This window comes from Aquila chrysaetos, unplaced genomic scaffold (assembly GCF_900496995.4).
Source record: "Aquila chrysaetos chrysaetos unplaced genomic scaffold, bAquChr1.4, whole genome shotgun sequence".
Lineage (NCBI taxonomy): Eukaryota > Metazoa > Chordata > Aves > Accipitriformes > Accipitridae > Aquila > Aquila chrysaetos.
The window spans coordinates 1-21,148 of NW_024470406.1; the positions used below are offsets into that span (position 1 = coordinate 1).

Here is a 21,148-nt window from a genome sequence, read left to right on the forward strand (position 1 = left end):
CCCGGAGGGCTCTCAAAAATTTTTTCTTCGCCAGCTTAGGGCTCGTTCGAAAATTTTTTTCTTCGACAGACGAGGGCTCATCGAAAATTTTTTCTTTGACAGCCAATGGCTCGTCGAAAAAAAGGCTACCGGCAGCCGAGGGCTCGTCGAAAATTTTTTTTATTCGGCAGCAGAGGGCTCGTCAAAAATTTTTTCTTCGGTAGCCGAGGGCTCGTCGAAAATAAGGTCCAGGCAGCCGAGGGCTCGTCAAAAATTTTTTTTTTCAGCAGCTGATGGCCCTTGGAAAATTTTTCCTTACGGCACCAATGGCTCTGTCAAAAATAACTTTCCCGGCAGCCGAGGGCTCATCGAAAATTTTTTCTCAGCAGCCGAGGGCTCGTGGAAAATAAGGTTCCCGGCAGACGAGGGCTCGTCGAAAATTTTTTCTTCGGCAGCCGAGGTCTCGTCGAAACTTTTTCTTCGGCAGCCGAGGCCTCGTCGGAAATAAGGTTCCTGCAGCCGAGGGCTCGTCGAAGATTTTTTCTTCGGCAGCCAAGGGCTCGTCGAAAATTCTTTTTCTTCGGCAGCCGATGGCTTTCAAAAATTTTTTTTCTTTCTCAGCCGAGGGCTCTTCGAAAACTTTCCTTCGGGAGCTGAGGGCTCGTCGAAATAAGGTTCCCGGAAGCCGAGAGGTCGTCGAAAACTTTTTTTCAGCAGCCGAGGGGCTCGTCGAAAATAAGGTTCCCGTCAGCCGAGGGCTCGTAAAAATTTTTTTTTCAGCAGCTGAGGGCTCGTGGAAAAATTTTTCCTACGGCAGCCAAGGGCTCGTCGAAAATTATTTTTTCAACAACTGAGGGCTCGTGAAAATTTTTCCTTCGGCAACCGAGGGCTCGTCGAAAATAAGCGTCCCGGCAGCCGAGGGTTCGTCGAAAATTTTTCCTTCGGCTGACGAGGGTTCGTTGAAAATAAGGTTCCCGGCAGCCGAAGGCTCGTCAAAAATTTTTTCTTCGGCCAGCCGAGGGCTCGTCGAAAATTTTTACTTTCGGCAGCTGAGGGTTCATCGAAAATTTTTTCTTCAGCAGCCGAGGGGCTCGTCGAAAATAAGGTTCCCGGCAGCTGACGTCTGGTCAAAAATTTTTTTTTCAACAGCCGAGGGCTCGTGGAAAATAAGGTTCCCTGCCACCCTAGGGCTCGTCAAAAATTTTTTCTTCGGCAGCCAAGGGCTCGTCCAAAATTTTTTCTTCAGCAGCTGAGGATTCGTCGAAAAAAGGTTCCTGTAAGCCGAGGTCTTGTCGAAAATTTTTTTTTCAGCAGCCGAGGGCTCGTCGAAATTTTTCCTTCGGCAGCTGTGGGCTTGTCAAAAATTTTTTCTTCAGCAGCCGAGGGCTCTTGGAAAATAATGTTCCCGGCAGCCGAGGGCTCGTCGAAAAATTTATTTTCAGCAGCCTAGGGATCGTAAAAATTTTTCCTATGGCAGCTGAGGGCTCGTCGAAAAAAAGGTTCCCTGCAGCCGAGGGCTCGTCAAAAATTTTTTTTTTTCAGCAGCTGATATCTCGTCGAAATTTTTTCTAAGGCAGCCGAGGGCTCGTCCAAAATTTTTCCTTCGGCTGACGAGTGTTCGTTGAAAAAAGGTTCCCGGCAGCCCAGGGTTCGTTGAAAATTTTGTTTTCAGCAGCCGAGGGCTCGTCGAAAATTTTTCCTTCGGCAACCGAGGGGTCGTCTAAAATAACGTTCCCGGCAGCCGAGGGCTCATCGAAAATTTTTTCTTGGCAGCCGGGGGCTCGTCGAAAATTTTTTTTCTTTGGCAGTCAAGGGCTCGTCGAAAATTTTTTCTTCGGCAGCTGAGGGCTCGTCGAAAATAAGGTTCCCGGCAGCCGAGGGCTCGTCAAAAATTTTTTTTTTCAGCAGCTGATATCTCGTCGAAATTTTTTCTAAGGCAGCCGAGGGCTCGTCGAAAATTTTTCCTTCGGCTGACGAGTGTTCGTTGAAAAAAAGGTTCCCGGCAGCCCAGGGTTTGTTGAAAATTTTGTTTTCAGCAGCCGAGGGCTCGTCGAAAATTTTTCCTTCGGCAACCGAGGGGTTGTCTAAAATAACGTTCCCGGCAGCCGAAGGCTCGTCGAAAATTTTTTATTCGGCAGCCGAGGGCTCGTCAAAAATTTTTTTTTCAGCAGCTGATGTCTCGTCGAAATTTTTTCTACGGCAGCCAAGGGCTCGTCGAAATAAGCGTCCCGGCAGCTGAGGGCTCGTCGAAAATTTTTCCTTCGGCTGACGAGTGTTCGTTGAAAAAAAGGTTCCCGGCAGCCGAGGGCTCGTCGAAGATTTTGTTTCAGCAGCCGACGGCTCATCGAAAATTGTTCCTTCGGCAGCCGAGGGGTCGTCTAAATTAAGGTTGCCGGCAGCCGAAGGCTCGTCGAAAATTTTTTCTTCGGCAGCCGGGGGGGCTCGTCGCAAATTTTTTCTTCGGCAGCTGAGGGTTCATCAAAATTTTTTCTTCAGCAGTCGAGGGCTCGTTGAAAATAAGGCTCCCGGCAGCCGACGGATCGTCAAATTTTTTTTTTCAGCAACTGAGGGCTCGTTGAAAATTTTTCCTATGGCAGCCGAGGGCTCGTCGAAAATAAGCGTCCCGGCAGCCGAGGGTTCGTCGAAAATTTTTCCTTCGGCAGCCGAGGGCTGGTCGAAAATAACGTTCCCGGCAGCTGATGGCTCGTCGAAAATTTTTTTTTAAGCAGCCGAGGGCTCGTCGAAAATTAAATTTCCCGGCAGACGAGGGCTCGTCGAAAATTTTTCCTTCGGCAGCCGAGGGCTCGTTGAAAATTTTTCCTACGGCAGCCGAGGGCTCGTCGTAAATAAGCGTCCCGGCAGCCGAGGGCTCGTTGAAAATTTTCCTTCGGCACCCCAGGGCTCGTCAAAAATAATGTCCCTTCAGCAGAGTGCTCGTCGAAAATTTCTTCTTCGGCAGCTGAGGGCTCGTCGAAAATTTTTTTTCTTCAGCAGCCGAGGGTCTCATCGAAATTTTTTTTCTTCGGCTGCCAAGGGCTCGTGGAAAATAAGGTTCTCGGCAGCCAAGGGCTCGTCGAAAATATTTTCTTCGGCACATGAGGGCTCGTCGAAAATTTTTTCTTCGGCAGCTGAGGGTTCATCAAAAATTTTTTCTTCAGCAGTCGAGGGCTCGTTGAAAATAAGGTTACCGGCAGCCAACGGCTCGTCAAATTTTTTTTTTTCAGCAACTGAGGGCTCGTTGAAATTTTTTCCTATGGCAGCCGAGGGCTCGTCGAAAATAAGCGTCCCGGCAGCTGAGGGTTCGTCGAAAATTTTTCCTTCGGCAGCCGAGTGCTGGTCGAAAATATCGTTCCCGGCAGCTGAGGGCTCGTCGAAAATTTTTTTTCAGCAGCTGAGGGCTCATCAAAAATAAGGTTCCCGGCAGACCAGGGCTCGTCGAAAATTAGGTTCCCGGCAGACGAGGGGCTCACCGAAAATTTTTTCTTCAGCTGCCAAGGGCTCGTCGAAATTAGGTTCCCGGCCAGCCAAGGGTTCGTCGAAAATTTTTTCTTCAGCAGCTGAGGGCTCGTCGAATATTTTTTCTTCGGCTGCCGAGGGCTCGTCGAAAATAAGGTTCCCGGCAGACGAGGGCTCGTCGAAAATTTTTTCTTCAGCTGCCAAGGGCTCGTCGAAAATTAGGTTCCCGGCAGCCAAGGGTTCATCGAAAATTTTTTCTTCAGCAGCCGAGGGCTTGTCGAATATTTTTTCTTCGGCTGCCGAGGGCTCGTCGAAAATAAGGTTCCCGGCACCCTAGGGCTCGTCGAAAATTTTTTCTTCAGCAGCCGACGGCTCGTAGAAAATTTTTTATTCGGCAGCCGAGGTCTCGTCGAAAATTTTTTTTCTTCAGCAGCCGAGGGCTCGTTAAAGAAAGGATACCGGCAGCCGAGGGCTTGTCGAAAATTTTTTCTTCGGCAGCCGAGGGCTCGTCGAAAATTTTTTTTTTCAGCAGCTGATGTCTCGTCGAAATTTTTTTCTACGGCAGCCGAGGGCTCGTCGAAAATTTTCCTTCGGCTGACGAGTGTTCGTTGAAAAAAAGGTTCCCGGCAGCCGAGGGCTCGTCGAAGATTTTGTTTTCAGCAGCCGACGGCTCATCGAAAATTGTTCCTTCGGCAGCCGAGGGGTCGTCTAAATTAAGGTTGCCGGCAGCCGAAGGCTCGTTGAAAATTTTTTCTTCGGCAGCCGGGGGGCTCGTCGAAAATTTTTTCTTCGGCAGCTGAGGGTTCATCAAAAATTTTTTCTTCAGCAGCCGAGGGCTCGTTGAAAATAAGCGTCCCGGCAGCCGACGATCGTCAAATTTTTTTTTTCAGCAACTGAGGGCTCGTTGAAATTTTTTCCTATGGCAGCCGAGGGCTCGTCGAAAATAAGCGTCCCGGCAGCCGAGGGCTCGTCGAAAATTTTCACTTCGACAGCTGAGGGTTCATCGAAAATTTTTTCTTCAGCAGCCGAGGGCTCGTCGAAAATAAGGTTCCCGGCAGCCGACGTCTGGTCAAAAATTTTTTTTTTCAACACCCGAGGGCTCGTGGAAAATAAGGTTCCCTGCACCCTAGGGCTCGTCAAAAATTTTTTTCTTCGGCAGCCAAGGGCTCGTCCAAAATTTTTTCTTCAGCAGCTGAGGATTCGTCGAAAAAAGGTTTCCTGTAAGCCGAGGTCTTGTCGAAAATTTTTTTTTCAGCAGCCGAGGGCTCGTCGAAAATTTTTCCTTCGGCAGCTGTGGGCTTGTCAAAAACTTTTTCTTCAGCAGCCGAGGGCTCTTGGAAAATAATGTTCCCAGCAGCGAGGGCTCGTCGAAAAATTTATTTTCAGCAGCCTAGGGATCGTAAAAAATTTTTCCTATGGCAGCTGAGGGCTCGTCGAAAAAAAGGTTCCCGGCAGCCGAGGGCTCGTCAAAAATTTTTTTTTCAGCAGCTGATATCTCGTCGAAATTTTTTCTAAGGCAGCCGAGGGCTCGTCGAAAATTTTTCCTTCGGCTGACGAGTGTTCGTTGAAAAAAAGGTTCCCGGCAGCCCAGGGTTCGTTGAAAATTTTGTTTTCAGCAGCCGAGGGCTCGTCGAAAATTTTTCCTTCGGCAACCGAGGGGTCGTCTAAAATAACGTTCCCGGCAGCCGAAGGCTCGTCGAAAATTTTTTATTCGGCAGCCGGGGGCTCGTCGAAAATTTTTTCTTCGGCAGCTGAGGGTTCATCAAAAATTTTTTCTTCAGCAGTCGAGGGGCTCGTTGAAAATAAGGTTACCGGCAGCCGACGGCTCGTCAAATTTTTTTTTTCAGCAACTGAGGGCTCGTTGAAATTTTTTCCTATGGCAGCCGAGGGCTCGTCGAAAGTTTTTTTCTTCGGCAGCCGAGGGCTTGTCGAAAATTTTTCCTAAGGCAACCGAGGGCTCGTCGAAAATAAGCGTCCTGGCAGCAGAGTGCTCGTCGAAAATTTCTTCTTCGGCAGCTGAGGGCTCGTCGAAAATTTTTTTTCTTCAGCAGCCGAGGGTCCTCATCGAAAATTTTTCCTTCGGCAGCCGGGGCTCGTCGAAAGTTTTTCTTCGGCAGCCAACGGGTCGTCGAAAATTTTTTCTTCGGCAGCTGAGGGCTCGTCGAAAATTTTTTCTTCCACTGCCAAGGGCTCGTTGAAAATAACGTTCCCGGCAGCCAAGGGCTCGTCGAAAATTTTTTTTCTAGCAGCCGAGGGCTCTTCGAAAATAAGGTTCCCGGCAGCCGAGGGCTCGTCGAAAATTTTTTCTTTGACAGCCGACGGCTCGTCGAAAAATTTTTCTTCGGCAGCCTAGGGCTCGTCGAAAATTTTATTTTCAGCAGCCAAGGGCTCGTCAAAATTTTTCCTAAGGCAACCGAGTGCTCTTCGAAAATAAGCGTCCCGGCAGCCGAGGGCTCGTCGAAAATTTTTCCTTTGACATCCGAGAAATCATCAAAAATTTTTTCGTCGGCAGCCTATCTACACGCGCAACAGCACTGGGGATCTTTGCTTTTCCAGAGATGGAATATCTCATGGCATTAGACCTCGGCAGAGCCGCTTTCCGAAAAGGCGAACGTCCGGCTCCTTCTCCCATGAGGAACAGCCCAGCCCTGAAAGCTCTTGCTGTTCTTCTCCTTCCCTTGGCGCCCTATCTACAGGCACAACAGCACTGGTGATCTGGGCTTTCTCAGAGACGGAACATCCTAAGGCTCTCAGCCTCTCAGAGCAGCTTTCCGAAAAGGCAAACATCCAGCTCCTTCTCCCACAAGGAAGGGCCCAGCCCTGAAAGCTCTTGCTGCTCTTCTCCTTCCCTTGGCGCCCTATCTACAGGCACAACTGCACGGGTGATCAGGGCTTTATCAGAGAGGGAACATCCTATGGCGCTCGGCCTCTTAGAGTAGCTTTCCGAAAAGGGAAACGTCCAGCCCTTTCTCCAACGAAAAAGGGGCCAGCCCTGAAAGCTTTTGCTGGTCTTCTCCTTCCCTTGGCGCCCTATCTACAAGCACAACAGCACTGGGGATCTGGGCTTTCCCAGAGACGCAACATCAAAAGATTTTTCTAGGCAGACCTGGTTCCGAAAAGGCAAACGTCCAGCTCCTTCTCCCACAAGGAAGGGCCCAGCCCTGAAAGCTCTTGCTGCTCTTCTCCTTCCCTTGGCGCCCTATCTACAGGCACAACTGCACGGGTGATCAGGGCTTTATCAGAGAGGGAACATCCTATGGCGCTCGGCCTCTTAGAGTAGCTTTCCGAAAAGGGAAACGTCCAGCCCTTTCTCCAACGAAAAAGGGGCCAGCCCTGAAAGCTTTTGCTGGTCTTCTCCTTCCCTTGGCGCCCTATCTACAAGCACAACAGCACTGGGGATCTGGGCTTTCCCAGAGACGCAACATCAAAAGATTTTTCTAGGCAGACCTGGTTTCCGAAAAGGCAAACGTCCAGCTCCTTCTCCCACAAGGAAGGGCCCAGCCCTGAAAGCTGTTGCTGCTCTTCTCCCTCCCTTCGCGCCCTATCTACAGGCACAACAGCACTGGGGATCTGGGCTTTCCCAGAGACGGAACATCCAATGGCGCTTTTCTAGTCAGAGCCGCTTTCCGAAAAGGCGAACGTTATAAAGGGCGAAGGATAGGGGAGTGGTGGAGGACTTCTCTCTCAAGGATGAACTGTCTAATAAAAAGCTTTGTGTGTTGTTTTTGCAGGTGATGACAGGGCATGAGGTGCTTGAAGGAACCTTGCGTTTAGGTGACATGGCTGCTATGGAGGTTGGACTGTGACACGTGGCACTTTGAAAGCTAAGTATCAGGTTGAAAATGCACGGATGGTAGAGATGATGGTGTGTGTTGAAACATCGGTGTAACTTAAGGGTAGTTTGTGGGGAGCTCGGGCCAGGGTTTTTGCAGGTAGGGTAATTTTTGAGTCCCCCGGTGCTGCAGGCACAGGGTGATGGCCCTTTGATGGTGGTGGGCAGTTGCATAGATGAGTTGAGAGTGAGGACTGTCATGTATGTAATCTGAATGAGTGGTGTGTTGCGAGCGTGTGTAACCTTGTAGGGTTATGTGGTTTAGCCTTGTTATTTTTTTTCCTTTCAGGTTGGATGTAGAGTTGAGATGTTTTTCAGGGAATTAGGAAAAAAAAAAAAAATTAGTATTAAAAAAACCCGGCTGGGATATGGGTTGTTTTTTGGTGTTGTCCCATCCTGTTCCGCCCCCCCCCCTTTTTTTTTTTCCCCCCTGGTCCTAGCCGGTCCATGAGGTGATGCTGGTCGCCAATGTTCAGACCAGGGTCTGGCTTGGGCCAGGGTTTCACAGGCAGGGCGATTTTTTTTCAAGGTTCCCGGGAATGGTGTTCCCATGTAGCGCTGCCCTGGAATGTGGTAAGTGCCACTTAGCGCAGGGAATTATGTTGTTCGTGGATGGTCTTTGGAAGACAGTTGAGGATTTTGCAGGTGGGGGGGAGTTGGAGTAGATAGCCAGCATTGGGTAGGCCAGGCTTGTGAAGTGCGTGGGTGTAACTGTATTTTTCCGTGGTGGGTTTGTCATATATTTGGGTGCTCTTTGTAGTTTGTGATGTAATGATGTTTTTCAATTTTTCTTTTTGTGTGTAGGTGTGGAAGTGCACAGTCTGTCAAGAGGAGCGGAGCTTACTTGTTTTCTGCCCGGGAGCAGGGATCGTGGAGGTAAACCTCTAGATGTGAAGCAACAGATGTAATGGGAGTGAGGAATGTGGAAAAGACCACTCCGTAGAGAATTGCAGGCACTAAATAGTGGCATTTCTTCTTAAGGTAATGCTAAATTTTTGGATTTTAAATGTATTTGTAAAAATAATGATTAAAAGAGGAATAAAACTAATAGTGGCAAATATTTGACCAATGCGGCCATAACTCTTTTCTATACATTGTAGTAAAAGTACATTGTAGAATTGGACTGTAAATATTGACACAGCTGAATGTACGTGGAGTCAGTAATGGACCAAATGAAACAATAAACATAAAATGAAAAAAAGGCAGGTAATTAGGTCTCCTTGTGAGAATCACGGTCCTAATGGCAATCACAAAAGCAAGTGCAGAGCAAAGCACGCGCGTTTAGTGCCCATAGGTAAACTTAGCTGTTTAAGTAAGTGAAAGTGTTCGTTAGAATTAGGCATCCAAGGGAGACTTGCAGATACCTCGAGGTAAATGTAGCTGCGGATGGGTTAATAGAAAGGTGCGCATTACTGGCTCTAGTAATTGCACAACTGTGACGTGGGCTCGGTTACTGTGTAACTGTGACATGGGCTAGGCCTCGGGCGCCGAAATGGGGCTCGGGCGCGGCGCGGCGCCGAAATGGGCTCGGGGCGTGGCGCGGCGCCGAAATGGGCTCGGGCGCGGCCTCGGGGCGTGGCGGGGCGCCGAAATGGGCTCGGGTAGTGTGTAATTTTGAAATGGGCTTGGTTACTGGATAATATATGTATAATATGTGGGGTTTTTTTCATTCTGTATCTCACTTTTCCTGTTCTTCTCTTTCTCTAACCCTTTGTGGTGCTCCCTAATCTTTTTATTCATGTCTTCTATCTCTGTGCAGGGGTCCTAATACCTCTCTTTCTCCAGTACTAATGGCAATCGCAAAGGCAAGTGCAGAGCAAAGCATGCGCGTTTAGTGCCCAAAGGTAAACTTAGCTGTTTAAGTAAGTGAAAGTGTTCGTTAGAATTAGGCATCTAAGGGAGAGTTGTAGATGCCTCGAGGTAAATGTAGCTGCAGATGGGTTAATAGATAAACTGCGCATTACTGGCTCTAGTAATTGCACAACTTTGAAATGCGCTCGGTTACTGTGTAACTTTGAAATGGGCTCGGTTACTGTGTAACTTTGAAATGGGCTCGGGCGCGGTGCGGCGCCGAAATGAGCTCGGGCGCGGTGCGGCGCCGAAATGGGCTCGGTTACTGGATAATATGTGTATAATATGTGGGGTTTTTTTCATTCTGTATCTCACTTTTCCTGTTCTTCTCTTTCTCTAACCCTTTGTGGTGCTCCCTAATCTTTTTATTCATGTCTTCTATCTCTGTGCAGGGGTCCTAATACCTCTCTTTCTCCAACCTCCTGTGTTTCTCACAGTCTCTGTCTCTCTCTTGTCATGATTCTCATCTGTCACTTTGTCTTTTTTCCTGTCCCATAGTATCATGTTGTAATTGTTTCTCCTGCTTTTTTCTCCATCTGTCCAGATCCCTGTTCCTGTTTTCTTCTATTGCTGTCCCTCTGCCTTGCTTTCTCTTGCTATCTTTTCTGTATTCCTCTCTGTTCCATTCTCTCTTCCATCCTTTCTAACTGTATCTCCCTGTCCAGCTAGCTGTCCCTTCTCTCTCTTTTCTCCCTTCCTCCATCTCTCCGTCACTGCCTATCAATCACAGTTTTTTTTTCTCCAGTGCTGTCCTGCTCTCTGTCCCTTTTTTCTTACAACTCATTCTGTCATGCTCCCTGTGTCTTTTTTTTAACTTCTCCATCTCTGCTCTGCAGCCTATCGCTATTTTTTTCCTCTTCCTTCCCTTTGTCCTTCTTCCAGTGCTTTCTCTCTCTCCCTTTGTTCTTCCTCCTTTCCTTTTTTCCTTTCTTGCTACGTCTCTGTTCTGTTCCCTAGAATAGAATCAAATTCAATCAAATCAAATTACAAAATTTGGAAAAGACCTCTAAGATCATTAAGTCCAACCATCAACTCAACATTACCATGCCCACTAAATCATGTCCCCAAATGCCACATCTACATGCTTTTTGAACATCTCCAGGGATAGTGACTCTATCACTACCCTGGGCAAGCCTGTTCCAATGCCTGACGACCCTCTCAGTAAAGAAATTTTTTCTGATATCCCATCTAAACCTCCCCTGGCGCAACTTCAGGCCATTTTTTCTTGTCCTATCTCTAGTTACTTGATAGAAAAGACTAGCACCCACTTTGCTACAACCCCCCCTTTAGGTAGTTGTGGAGAGCAATAAGGTCTCCCTTCAGCCTCCTTTTCTCTGGACTAAACCACCCCAGCTCCCTCAGCCGCTCCTCATAAGATTTATGCTCCAGGCCCCTCACCAACTCGGTTGCCCTTCTCTGGACACGTTCCAGCACCTCAACGTCTTTCCCGTAACGAGGGGCCCAAAAACTGAATGCAGTACTCGAGGTGCGGCCTCACCAGTGCCAAACACAGGGGAAAAATTGCTTTTCTGCTCCTGCTGGCCACACTGTTTCTCGCTTATATTCAGCCGGCTGTCAACCAGCACCCCCAGGTCTTCCTCTGCCGGACAGCTTCCCAGCCACTCTTCCCCAAGCCCATAGCGCCGCACGGGGTCGCCGTGACCAAAGCGCAGGACCCAGCACTCGGCCTCATTGAAAGTCATACAGTTGGCCTCGGCCCATCGATCCAGCCTGTCCAGATCTCTGTAGAGCCTTCCTACCCTCAAGCAGATCGACCCTGCGTCCCAACTTGGTGTCGTCTGCAACTTGCTGAGGGATCTCCTCGTCCAAATCATCGATAAAGATATTAAACAGAACTGGGCCCAACACTGAGCCCTGGGGAACACCACTTGTGACCCACCACCAACCGGATTTAACCCCATTCACCACAACCCTCTGGGTTCGTCCATCCAGCCAGTTTTTCACCCAGCAAAGAATACACTTGTCCAAGCCAGGAGACGCCAGCTTCTCAAGGAGTATGCCATGAGAGACAGTGTCAAAGGCCTTGCTGAAGTCAAGGTAGGTAACATCCACAGCCTTTCCCTCATCCACTAGGCGGGTCACCTGGTCATAGAAGGAGATCAGGTTGGTCAAGCAGGACCTGCCTTTCGTAAACCCATGCTGACCGGGCCCCATCCCCTGCTTGTCCTGGACTTGCCACATGAGCGCTCTCAAGACAAACCATCCCATAATCTTCCCCGGTACCGAGGTCAGGCTGCCAGGCCCGTAGTTCCCCCGGATCCTCCCTCCGACCCTTCTTGTAAATGGCCGTTACACTGGCGAGCCTCCAGTCCTCTGGGACCTCCCCCGTTGACCAGGATTGCCGATAGATGATGGAGAGCGGCTTGGCAAGCACCTCCACCGGTTCCCTCAGTACTCTTGGATGGATCCCATCTGGTCCCATAGATTCGTGAGTGTCCAGATGGCGTAGTAGGTCACTAACTATTTCCTCCTGGATTAAGGGGGGGGTATACTCTGCTCTTCATCCTCACCTTCCAGCTCAGGAGGCAGAGTACCCTGAAGATAACTGGTCTCCCTATTAAAGACTGAGGCAAAGAAGGCATTAAGTACCTCAGCCTTTTCCTCACCTCTGGTGGCAATGTTCCCTTCTGTATCCATTAAAGGATAGATATTCTCCTTGGGATTTTTTTTAACTGTTACCGTATTTGTAAAAACATTTTTTTGTTGTCTCTTACGACAGCGGCCAGATTTAGTTCTAGCTGAGCTTTTGCCTTTCTAATTTCCTCTCTCTATGACCTAACAAGATCACTGTACTCCTCCCAAGTTGCCCGCCCTTTCTTCCAGAGATGATAAACTCTCCTTTTTTTGCTGACTTCTGGCAAAAGCTCCCCGTTCAGCCAGGACGGTCGTTTTCCTTGGCAGTTTGACTTGCAGCACGGGGGGAATAGCCTGCTCCTGAGCCATTAAGATTTCCTTCTTAAGAAAGTCCATCCCTCCTGGACCCCTTTGCCCTTCAGGACCGTCTCTCCCAAGGGACTCTCTCAACCAGTGCCTCAAAGAGGCCAAAGTTTGCCCTCCGGAAGTCCATAGCGGTGGTTTTGCTAACCCCCTTCCTTGCCTCACCAAGAATTGAGAATTCTATCATTTCACAGTCGCTAAAGCCCAAGACGGCCTCCGATCATCACACCTCCCACCAGTCCTTCCCTGTTTGTAAAAAATAGATCTAGCAAGGCTCCTCTCCTGGTTGGCTCACCTACCAGCTGTGTCGGAAAGTTATCTTCCACACACTCCAGGAACCTCCTAGACTGTTTGCTCACTGCTGTGGCGTATTTCCAGCAGACGTCTGAAAAGTTGGAGCACAAGGGCACACGATTCTAAGACTACTGCCAGCCGCTTGTAGAATGATTCATCTGTCTCTTCAGCCTGGTCGGGCGGTCTATAACAGAACCCCAGCACAATATCTGCCTTATCGGCCTTCCCTCTCATCCTCACCCATAAGCACTCCACCTTGTCATCACAATCATGTAGCTCTGTACAGTCCAAACCCTCCCTAACATAGAGAGCCACCCCCCCACCTCTTCTACCTTGCCTATCCCTTCTGAAGAGCTTATAGCCATCCATTGCAGCACTCCGGTCACAGGAGTCATCCCACCGTGTTTCCGTGACGGCGACTAAGTCATATCTATCCTGCTGCACGATGGCTTCCAGCTCCTCCTGTTTATCGCCCGTGCCGCATGCATTGGCATAGATTCATTTGAGCCGGCCTATCAAATCCACCCCTGACATTGGCACGCTGCCCCCCAGGCTCATCTCTGGTGCACCTAGTCTTATCCCTTACCCCCTTCAAACCTAGTTTAAAGCCCTCTCTATGAGCCCCACCATCTCACAAGCGAGGATTCTTTTACCCCTTTGAGATAGCTGGATACCATCTGTCGCTAGCAAGCCCGGTGCCGTGTAAACCTCCCCACGATCAAAAAACCCAAAATACCACCGATGGCACCAGCCTCTGAGCCACATATTAACCAGGTATGTTTTCCTGTTCCTTTCAGTATATTTCCCTGCCACTAAGGGATTGAGGAAAACACTACTTGTGCTCCTTCCACTAATCACCCCAGTGCCCTGAAGTCCCTTTGATTGCCTTTGGATTTCTCCCTGCAATCTCATCACTGCCAACGTGCACAACCAGCAATGGGTAATAATCAGAGGTCCAAACCAGACCCAGGAGTTCCCTGGTAATGTCTTTTACCTGGACCCCAGGGAGGCAGCAGACTTTCCTGCGGGATGGGTCAGGACTGTATATCAGGCCCTCTGTCCCCCTCAGAAGGGAGTCGCCTACGACAATTACCCTCCTTTTTCTTTTTTCAGAGGCTGTGAGAATGTGTGGGGCTGCCCAACTGAGCTAGGCACCTCCCTGGATAGGGCTTCACCTACACCCTGATCTTCATTGACCTGGTCCTCAAGTTCCGGAGCCCCATGCTTGTTGCGTAGGGGCAACTGGGAAGGTGAGGGAGGCCAGGAGGGGACTCGCCTGCCTCCCCGAGCAGGGACCTGTATCCATTCCCCTCCATCTCGTAGGTCCCCTCCTGCCTGGTGGCAAGGGGGCAGGGGAACCTCCGCTTCTTGCGGAGCCTCCATCCGCTGCCTCTGCCTCAGGGATGGTAGGGTGTGGGTCCACCAATCTATCTCCCTCTCACGCTCCCTGATACTCCTCAACCTTTCCACTTCCTCCTTCAGCTCTGCCACCAGGCTGAGCAGATTAGCTACCTGGTCACATCTCACACAAGAGGTTGTCCCTGCTGCCCTCCGTCATCAGTGATAGACTCAGGCACTCCCTGCAGCCAGAGACCTGGACAGCTGCACATTTACATGGGAGCTCTGTCTGCATCGCCACGTTTTTCCTAGCAATGGATTTCAGCCGAGTGGCAGCCATATCGGGGTCTCCTTCTGAGGCCAATGCCCACCGCTTCAGTAGCCTTCTCGAGCTGGGAAGGGCGGGGGGGCTGCGCCCTACCTGCACGAACTGCTGTGCAAACTGCCACACCACACCCTTTTCTGCCGTGCTCTCGGTGGCTGGCACTCCTCAGGGCCATTTAAATCTCTCGCGGTTGCCCCCGGCAACGCCCACGCCGCGTCAGCCTCTCTCGCGAGAGCTGCCGGCTCTGCACGGTCCCTCTGCTCTTCCCCGGGGCTCCCCGGGGCTCCCCGGGCCTCGGGAACTCCCAGTCCACCTCAATCTAGCGCTTAGCCGCCATCTTACCGTTGCGTCTGCTGGCCTCGCCGCTGATTGATGTGATTTTAATAACTACGTTGTTATTGCATTTAACGAGCTAGTTTCCTACCTAGTTTAGAGACATATTTATCTTTTTCTGTCTATGCCTCAGAAAAATTAAGTTTAACTCCTTACCTGGTCACGTTGCCTATGCAATAGCTGTAGTACAGGAGCAGGTATCATCGATGCCAATAAGGGTCGCTTTCTCTGTTCAGGGTCTCGCTTGCTGTAAGTTTAAAGCAGGTGAGAACAGTGCTGCGCTCCTCCAGCTGACTTTATAACTTCTGGTGGTTTGCCCTTCCCCTTTCCCAGGTGATTGTGGGAAGGGTGGTGGGCGGAGGCTCGGGGTATTTGAGCCACAGCCTCTGCTGAGGAAGCTCATTGTGCTCTTGGGTTTCTCTGGTGTTGGTGCTCAGCTCTTCCTTGAGTCCTCTGCAGCTTTTGAGGTGGCTCAGCCCTTTGGGAAGAGGTGTCTGCCTGAGGTAAGAGCTTCAGGGTTCAGCAGTATGTGTGTAGAAAGTAACACGTGTATGCAGCTTTTTTTTTCTTTCTTTCTTTTTTTCAGGTCAGTAATTTTGTTTTGAGTGTTCAGGGGTGGGAGACTGGTTTAATAGTATAGATTGTTTGGGGTTTTTTTTAGTCTTGATGCATTGTGTTTTCCAGGAATTCCCAACTTTATTGAAAACAGAACCTTGTTTTTTTCACCAGTTCTGCTGTATACTGTGTAAGCTGCTGATATATCTCTTAACAGGACTGATGGTGACATTGTTTAGCAGGGGTTAGGGTGAGCGTCTTGTATGCATCTGTATAAGGAGTTTTAACACTTCTGAAGAAAGCAGAAGGGCTGTGAGGCACAGTGCCTTTCAGGGTCTGGGACCCCTCGTTGCCTTTCCTCATTGCCCACAGAATGCCATGTTGTCCCTAGAACCTTTGCAGCTTGTGGCAGGCCCCTCATAGATTACAAACCTTAGAACTTAACTTCATTTTGTGGGCATGTGGCAGAGCTCAGAGTCTCTGGGGAGTTGTAGGTTAGGAGGTGCCCCCAGAATTTGTGATGTGGCTCAGAAGAGCATCTCCTGAGGAGTAGCCACTGAAGGGGTTGAGGGGTGCAAATTGAGGGCAGGAGGTGTCAGGAAGCAGTGGGGTTCCTTTCCTGACAGTTGAGGAGAAGAAAAGGGGTTTCTAAAGTTTTGGGACTGGTGGGGAAAGGGAGGGGGGTTCACCAGGCTTTCTTAGAAGAGTTTTGCAGTTGGGTTTGAATGTCATAGAATTGTAGAATGGTTTGGGTTGGAAGGCACCATAAAGATCCCCTGGTTCCAACCCCCCCAGCAATGGGTAGGGACACCTTCTGCGAGACCAGGTTGCTCAAAGCCCCATCTGACCTGGTCTTGAATGCTTCCAGGGAGGGAGGATCCGCAGGTTCTCTGGGCAACCTATTCCAGTGCCTCACCACCCATAGTGAGAAACTTCTTCCTAACACCTAAACTAAATGTACTCTCTTTAGGACTAAAGTCGTTACCGCCTTGTCCTATTGTTGTACACCCTTCTAAAAAGTCCCTCTGCAGGTTTCTTATAGGTACCCTTTATGTACTGTGAAGTCTGCTATAAGGTCTCCTGCAAAGCCTCATGCTGGTGAGCGGTCCGAGAAGGTGAGGCGGTTGTTGGCCAGGTCAGTGTTGAATAGCAAAGTATTATGGGGCTGCTCGGTTAAGCCTTCTGTTTTGGAGGCGCTGTGTGGGCTATCTTTGAATGGGATGAGCATTTGAGGTGAGCTGTGGATTAGCGAGGAGGAGCGTGGGGCCGATGCCTTCTCATGAGCGCCATGCTAATTTGGTGTGTCGTGGTACCTTAGGTACCATGAGTGACGACGGCTGCAGGGTCCGACTCCGCAATGAGCGTGTAAGCGTAATGTGGTGGCCCTTGTGAGGAGCGGGGGAGTTGGGGAAGTAGTTGGCGTTGGCCGGCAGGATGCTTACTCCTTTTTCTGATTTGTTTTTGTTTGGTTTTTTTCATTGCAGATATTCAAGACCAATGTGTCACCTTGAGGAACATCCCAGTTAGCCCATGTGGTTTTTGTGGAGGATGGATTCAGACCCACGGCCCTCTGAAAGCTATGTTGAGGGACCAGGGCTGGGGAGAGGCTGGGAGGAAGGGACAAAGCTGGGAATTGCAGGGAGGTGTTTTAAATTTAGCGCAGGAGAGAGGGCTGTCCAGGAGCAGTCCCCTTTGGGCAGGCGAAGGGAGCGGGTCGCTTTTCAGCGCGAGACCAGCGTGGGCAGGGCAGTTCCAGCCTGTGTCTGTGGTGGTGCACAGTTTGTGTAGTCTGTCTTCTGTGCCTTAGACCTTCCTCGGGTCTCAATGTCCTTATTGCGCTTTGCGCGAGGGGAGCATGGCATGCGCTTTAGGCGCCATCCCTAGGGTCTCGAATGCCCTTACTCATCGGCACAGTGCCAATGGAGTGCTTCTTGCATTTGCAGCTCTAAAGCAGGGATCGGTTTCGGCAGATTCCAGTCGGTCCTCTCTTGCAGCATTCTTCTGGGCTGTGTCGGCAGCTCTGCTCTCTAGCCATCCATTTTCTCGGACTGGGAGTTCTTCCCGGCATCTTGATGTTCTTAGGTCTTGATGACAGGCTTCTTGCACATCCATCATCTTGGTTTTGATGGTGCTGTCTTGTAACAGGCTGTTACGTTAGACTCCTTGGGGTCTGCCATACAGCCTCCTTGCCTCAGTATTTTGGACACTATAGGTCATCTTGCCGGATAGCACCTCCCGTCCGGGAGTCATTCTTCTTGCTGAGAGTTTTCTCTCACTTTGAATCACCTTGTCTGTAGTGTTCTGTGTTATGTTGGTCTGTGCACAGGTGTGTTTGGCTTGGAGCTGCTCTGCCTGGGGATGTAGAGTCAGGGGTAGTTGGAACAGCGATAAGAGTCTATGGGTGAAATGTTGATTTGTCTTAATTGTTTAGGCAAGGGTTGTACAGTCATCTGGGATCGAGTAGGCATTGGTGGGCTGTGTGGACAGCAACGTTGAGTTTTTTACAGAAATGATTGTAGCCATGCGGCATGGGCTGTTGAGGGGTGGTGAAGCGGATATCAGTCTCTAAGGTGTTGAGGCTTGCATGTGATGGGCTTGAAGTTTGGCCCTGGTTTTTTTTGGTTTTTTTTTTTTAAATGGCTAGCTGTAGCTGGAGTACTGGTATTCCTAGATGGAATCAAGATCTCTGGAGTTGTTAAGCTCTTGCTCTGCATCCAGGCTGACTCGTTCAATATGGTTTTTTTTCAGATGCGGAGAGAGAGACAAGATGCATGCCCCAGAGCGACGGAGGAGGGGAGCGGAGTGCCGTAAGGAGGTGGGTCTGTGAGTGGAGTTGGAGGGAAGATGCGGCCGGTGGCTCTATGATTAGCTCATAGGGGTTCTTTTTTTCTTTTATTCTGAAGGTGCGAAGCAAGGAACGATGTGGGCTATCGGCACCGGAGGTGACTTGGGCAAGGTGAGCCGTGAGTAATGGGTTGAAGCAATCATTTCTTTGGAGGTGTTGTATTGTTAGCAGAGTTGGAAGCATCCCTTGTCACTTGTGTTTTGCAGGTGGTACACAGGCTTTGATGTGGCAAGCTGTCGACGGCAGAGGCAGGGCATGTGAGTGGCTGAGGTAAAGGAGTGGGAGCTGGGAATCAGTGCGGGCGGGCTGAGGTTTCGGGCGGTGTCTCAGCATGCGTCTTCTGCTTTGGTTTTTGCAGGTGGCACACGCAGCCTCGGAGGGGCAAAGCTGCAGGCTGATGAGCAGTCTGAGAAGGTGAGGTGGTTGTTGGCCGGGTAGGTGTTGAATAGCGAAGTGGCTGGTTAGTTAAACATTTACCTTTTTCTTTTGTAGGTGCTGTGTGGGCTACCTTTGGAATTGGATGAGCGTTTGAGGTGAGCTGTGGATTAGGGAGGAGGAGCATGAGGCCGGTGACTTCTCATGAGTGCCATGCTAATTTGGTGTATGTTGGGTATGATGAGTGATGACGGCCACAGGGTGTGACTCTGGAATGTGCAGGTAAGTGTAATACTGTGGTGTGTGCAATTAAGTGGGGACTTGGGCAAGTAACTGGCATTGTCCAATGTGATGCTTACTCTTTTCTCTGGTTCTGTTGTTTGGGGTTTTCTTATTGCAGATGATGAAGACGTATGTGTTGCTTGGAGGACCATCCTGGTTTACCTTGTATGGGTTTTGCTGAGGATGGATTCGGGCCCTCGGCCCTCTGAAAGTTAAGTTGAGGAACCAGGCCTGTGGAGAGGCTGGGAGGGAGGCACAAAGTTGGGAATTGCTGGGAGGGGTTTTAAAGTTAGTGTAGGAGAGAGGGCTGCCCAGGAGCAGTGCCCTTTGGGCATGGGAAGGGAGTGGGTTGCTTTTCCGCACGAGACCAGCGTGTGCCAGGCAGGGCAGTTCCAGCTTCTGTCTGTGGTGATGTGTAGTTTTGTGTAGTCTGTCTTCTGCATCTTAGACCTTCCTCAGGTCTCGATTGTACTTGCCGCTCTGTGCGCTCAGGGAGCCGTGGCATGTGCTTTGGGCAGTGTTCCTAGGGTCTTGAATGCCCATACTTGTTGGCATGGTACCAATCAGGTGCTTCTTTTCTTGTGTTCAGACCTCTAAAGCGTGGATCGGTGTCAGCATTGTTCTGGCCCATTCTCTTTGAGATGTTCTTCCAGGCCGCTTTGGTGGCTCTGCTCTCTAGCCTTGTGTCTTCTTTGACTGGGACTTCTTCCCTGCATCTTGATGTTCCTCGGTCTTGAGGACAGGCTTGTTAAGCATCCATCGTCTTGGTTTTGACAGTGCCATCATATAACAAGCCGTGACTTTTGACAAGTGTTCTTTGGGGCTTGTTGTAGAGTCTCCTTGCCTCAGTGCTTCAGACATTCTAGGTCATCTTGCCGAATGGTGACTGCTGTCTGGGAGTCATTCTTCTTGCTGAGAGTTTTCTCTCTCTTTGAATCACCTTGTTGGTAGCATTGTGTGTTGTGTGCACGGGTGTGTTTGGCTTGGAGCTGCTCTGCCTGGGGATGTAGAGTCAGGGGTAGGTGGAACAGCAATAGGAGCCTACGGGTGAAATCTTGATATGACTTAATCATTTAGGCAAGGGTTGTACACTCATCTGGGATTGAGTAGCCATAGTCGGGCTGTGTGGACAGCTGTGCTGATAGTGTTTTAGGGAGATGATTTGAGCCGTGTGGCAGGGGCTGTTGAGGGGTAGTGAGGCAGATTTGAATCTCGAAGGTGTTAAGTCTTGCATGTGATGTGCTCAAAGTTTGGCCCCTGTTTTTTTTAATGGCAGGCTGTAGTTGGACTCCAGATGGTCTTCCTAGATGGAATCAAGACCTCTGGAATTGTTAAGCTCTTGCTCTGCATCTTGGTGACTCGTTCAATATGTTTTTTTTCAGATGCAGAGGGACAAGTTGCGTGCCACAGAGCGACAGGGGAGGGAGCAGCGTAAGAAGGTGGGTCCGTGAGTGGAGTCGGAGGGAATATGTGGCCGGTGGCTCTATGACTAGCTTATAGGTTCTTTTTTTCTTTTATTCTGAAGGCACAAGCAAGGAGCGAAGCGGGCCATCGGTACTGGAGGTGACTCGGGCAAGGTGAGTCGTGACTACTGGGTTAAAGGAACTGTTCCTTTGAGGGTGTCGTATTGTTGGCGAAGTTGGAAGCATCCCTTGTTTTGTTTTCTGCAGGCGGTACGCATGCCTTGACGTGGCAAGCTCTTGATGACAGAGCGGGGTGGTCGAGCGGCCAAGGTAAAGGAGAGCAAGTTGGGAATTGGTCCGGGCAGGCTGAGGTTTCAGGTGGTGTCTCAGCATGCGTCTTCTGCTTTGGGTTTTTGCAGGTGGTGCACACAGCTCAGAGGAGCCATGCCCGCAGGCCCAATGAGGAGTTTGAGAAGGTGAGGTGGTTGTTGGCTGGGTTGGTGTTGAACATCAAATACTACATGGTTGCTTGGTTAAGCAATGTATCTTTGATTTTGCAGGCACTGTGCTCATTTTCTTGTCTTGCTGTCTCAGGTACCATGAGTGATGATGGCTGCAGGGTCTGACTCTGGAATGAGCGGGTAAGCATAACACTGTGGGTGTGTGTGATTAAGCGGGGGGGTTGGGAAAGTAGTTGGTGTGGTGATGGGTTACTTCCTACCTCTTCTGAATTTGTTGGGTTTTTTTTGGTTGTTGGTTTTTTTTTGACTTCACTGCAGATGTTGAAGGAGGAACCTGGTGGCTGCCGGATCATCCCCAGTTAGCCATGTGATTTTTGTGGAGGATGGATTCGTAGCCTTGGCCCTCTGACAGTTAAGTTGAGGGACCCGGGTTGGGGAGAGGCTGGGAGGGAGGGACACAAGCTTGGGAATTGCAGGAGGGGTTTTAAAGTTAGAAGTAGGAGGGCAGGGCTGTCCAGGAGCAGTCCTGTTTGGGCAGACGAAGGGAGCGGTTTTGCATTTTCAAGCACGAAGACCAGCGTATGTGCCGGGCAGGGCAGTTCAAGCCTGTGTCTGTGGTGGGTTGTGTAGTTTGTGTAGTCTGTCTTCTATGCCTTAGATCTTCCTTGGCTCTTAAAGCCAATCGTCAGTCTTTGCGCTCAGGGGCGCGGCATGCGCTTTGGGCGCCGTCCCTAGGGTCTTGAGTGCCCTTATTCATCGGCACCGTGCCAATCGGGTGCCTCTCTTCTTGCGCTCGGGAGCTCTGAAGCGTGGATCGGTTGCCGGAAGTTTCCCCCGCTGGTTTCTTTTGCGGCGGCTCTT

At 50.0% G+C, this 21,148-nt stretch overlaps 2 long non-coding RNA genes across 2 annotated transcripts in view; one reads left to right on the plus strand and one right to left on the minus strand.

Moving 5' to 3' along the window:
• Positions 1-1,984: 1,984 nt before the first annotated feature.
• LOC121233141 overlaps positions 1,985-21,148 on the plus strand; it is a 44,437-nt gene continuing 25,273 nt past the window's right edge. Inside the window, exons 1-5 of the long non-coding RNA XR_005931937.1 lie at positions 1,985-1,995; positions 15,007-15,026; positions 17,523-17,736; positions 17,825-17,877; positions 20,094-20,156. This is a non-coding gene — a long non-coding RNA (uncharacterized LOC121233141). The remainder of the gene's footprint in view (positions 1,996-15,006; positions 15,027-17,522; positions 17,737-17,824; positions 17,878-20,093; positions 20,157-21,148) is intronic.
• Positions 16,532-21,148, minus strand: part of LOC115338415 — a 17,070-nt gene continuing 12,453 nt past the window's right edge. The window contains exon 3 of the long non-coding RNA XR_003922398.2: positions 16,532-16,750. This is a non-coding gene — a long non-coding RNA (uncharacterized LOC115338415). The remainder of the gene's footprint in view (positions 16,751-21,148) is intronic.